The sequence below is a fragment of the Balaenoptera borealis genome (genome assembly GCF_965194805.1).
Source record: "Balaenoptera borealis genome assembly, chromosome: X".
Lineage (NCBI taxonomy): Eukaryota > Metazoa > Chordata > Mammalia > Artiodactyla > Balaenopteridae > Balaenoptera > Balaenoptera borealis.
In genome coordinates this window covers 94,839,070-94,842,718 of record NC_138881.1, presented here as the reverse complement: position 1 = coordinate 94,842,718, position 3,649 = coordinate 94,839,070, and positions in this window count along the sequence as shown.

The following is a 3,649-nucleotide window of genomic DNA, read 5'->3' as shown; positions in this document are numbered from 1 at the left end:
AAAACATGCTAAGTAAGAGAAAGAATCCACACACAAAAGACAAATATTATATAATTCATTTATATGAAATGTTCAAAATAGGCAAATCCATAGAAACAAAAGTAGATTAGTGGTTGATAGGGGCTCTGGGAATTGACTGCTAATGGATATAGGGTTTTTTAGGAGTGATGAAAATGTTCTAGAATAGATAGAGGTGATGGTTTCTCAACTCTGTAAATGTATTAAAAACTACTGAATTGTATGCTTTAAAAGATGAGGACAGCAACATTGCTATCTGTGATATCTAAGAAACCACTGCCTAACATAAGGTCATGAAAATTATTCCTATGTATTCTTCTGAGACTTTATTTTATGGTAACAGCTTTATTGAGATATAATCCAGATACCATAAAATTCATTTTTAAAAGTATACAATTCATGTTGTTTAAGGGTACAAACTTGCAACTAGTAGTAAGTCCTAGAGATCTAATGCACAAATATTTTTGATAACTGTATTGTAATAAATATTACCATGTTTAAACTGTATTGTAATAAATATTACCATGTTTTAAAAATATTTTTGATAACTGTATTGTAATATAATTTCTTTCTATGGTAATTCCATATATTTTGTTTTCATGTAGCCCAATTTATCTTTGAACTACTTGAAATTATTTAACTAACAGGAACGCAAAAGAGAGGATGAGTGTTAGTGCTCTTTGTTATATATTCATTTTATATACTTATAGTTATGTGCGCATATAAAATTTATTACTCTAATCATTGCAGCAACTCTTCCAATTCTCAAGTAACTTTGGGAGGAATTTATAATTTTACAATTCCTTAATAAAAGATGTTTCAACATCTCAAAAAAATGGTAATATATGTGCTTCTTTATTAACTTACGAAATAACAAAATCTAGCATTGAGTCTAATAAGTACCTTAAATTCAACCTAGAGCTTCATTTTCCATTTGAACTTGTTGCTCACTTAACCCAAAGCCATTTAGTCCCTCCTACAGAACATAGAGGTATCCTTGATTTATCCATTAAGAGCTGGCTAGCGGCTGTTCAGATACAGGCAATGGGCATCTCAGAAATCAACAGAATCCTCTACTTCAGTGGTTCTTAACCATTTGGGGGAGGGCAGACTCCTTTGAGAATATGATGAAAGCCCAGAAAAATGCAAAACACCCAATATTTCACATACAATTTTAATAGATTTATTGACTCCGTTAACTTCATCCATAGAACCAGGTTTAAAAATCCCTATTCTGCGTGGTGCTGTTTTTGAACTTGATCTGCTAATCCTTTAATATCATAGCTAAGCACTGCTATGTTGGAGAGCAAAGTGAAAGCCTTCATGGAATATCTGAAAGGCCAAGGAGCAAATTCTAGGTTTCACTGACTGAATGTTCACTCAAAAACCACCCTAAGACAAACACTGTAAGGCATAGCTCTCCTTTATAAGATCTCATGTGTTAGTAGAGAAATATTTTTTTCTCCCTTACACTGTGCACTTTTGACAGTGTAGACTATATTGTCTAACCATCTTATTTGGCATTGTTTTAAGTTAAAAGTTTGTGGATATAAGTCACAAGTTAATGTGGCCTCTGAAACAAAGCTCTTACTGCCGTATACATATGATGGGGCCCAAGAACTTTTTTTTAGAACATTTGAAAGTAAATTACCAATATCACACATATCACTCAAATATTGTCATATATATTCAACTACATTATCACAGTACCATATCTCACTCAAGAAATTTAACATTGATACACTATAATTATAATTTGGAGTCCATATTTAAATTTCCCTTGTTGTCTTTTCAAACGTGTCATTTACAGATGATAAACTGCAAGAACATTGAAGATGTGTCACTATGAACACACAGAGCCCCTAGCAAAGAGTGAGAGACTTACTGATTCAAGGCATTTAATGAAATCCCTGTGCAATCATTATCTGACTATGAGGCTAACTAAACAGAGACTTCAATGGCTGCACATGACAAAGAATACAGATTTTACAGAATCAGTCAAGGATAGTCACTAAACAAACACTAAAAACCAAACTCTACAAGAAGGGGATCAGATTTCCAGAGTAATCATATTAAATTGTTTAAAATGTCTAGTTTCAGCAAAAAACTACAAAACATACACACACACACACACACACACACACACAAAGAAAGTATGTTCTGTACACAGGAAAAAAGATGTCATAGAAACAGTCCTTGAGGAAGCCCAGATGTTGGCTTTGGTAAAGACTGAACCAGCTATTTTAAATATCTTCAAATAACTAAAGGAAAACATCTAAAGAATCAAAGGAAAGTATGAGAACGATGTCTCACCAAATAGAAAATATTAATAAAGTGACAGAAATTATTTAAAAAAAGAATCAAATTGAATATCTGGATTTGAAAAGTGCTGTAACAGAATGAAAAATTCACTAGAAGGGCCTAACAGCAGATTTGAGCTGGCAGAAAGGATTAGCAAACTTGAAGATAATTCAATTACCATTGTCTAGACTGAGGATCAGAAAGAAAAACAGGATGAATAAAAATGAACAGAGCTTAAGAGACCTGTGAGACACCATTAAATGGCCAACATACACATAATGGGAGTCTCAGAAGTAGAAAAGAAAAAAAAAGAACACAAAGGATATTTGAAGAAATAATGAGTAAAAACTTCTCAAAAATAGTCTACACATCCAAGAGCTCAAATATTTCCTAGTAGGATAAACACAAAAATATCCACTTCTTAGTCAACCTCTCAAAGTCAAAGACAAAGAAAAAATCTTGAAAGCAGGAAAATTAAAAGATAACTGATTTCCCATCAGAAACAATGGGCACTAGAAGTCAGTGTGATGACATATACAAAGTGTTTAAAGCAAAAGGCTGACAACCAAGAATTCTATATCCAGCAAAAATATCCTTAAATGAGGGAAAAATAGACATTTTCAAGTACACAAAGACTGAGAGAATTAATGGCCAGAAGACCTTTCCTACAAGAAATGCTAAAAAGAGTTCTTCAGGCTGAAATGAAAGAACACTAGAGAGTAGGAAGAAAGAAAGAAAGAAAGAAAGAAAGAGCACCAGAAAAGGTAATTGCATAGATAAATATAAAAGACAACACAAATCTTATTTGGGGGGAACTTTTTTTTCTCTCTAACTTGAAAGATAACTGAATAATTCAATAATTATACAAGTGTTTTGATGGGCTTATAATGTATAATATATAAAGGAACAGTTTGTATATCAGTAATAGCACAAAGGAGGAGGGAAGGAATGGAGCTATATTGTAGCAAAGTTTTTACATATGATTGGAATCAGGTTAGTATTAATCCAAAGTAGATTGTATTTTAAGATGTTAATTGTAGTCCCTGGGCCAAGCACTAAGAAAATAATTTTTAATATAGTAAATGAAACAAGAGAATTAAAAGGTATATTAGAAAATATCTATTTAACACAAAAGAAATCAATAATGGAGGAATAGAGGAACAAAAAAGACATGCAACATATAGAAAATGGCAAAATGGCAGATGTAAATCTTACTTTATCAGTAATTACTTTAAATGTAACTAGATTAAGCAAACCAGTTAAAAGGCAGAGATTGCCAGACTCTGTATAAGAAACACACATGTTCTAACTATATGCTGTCTACAAGAGA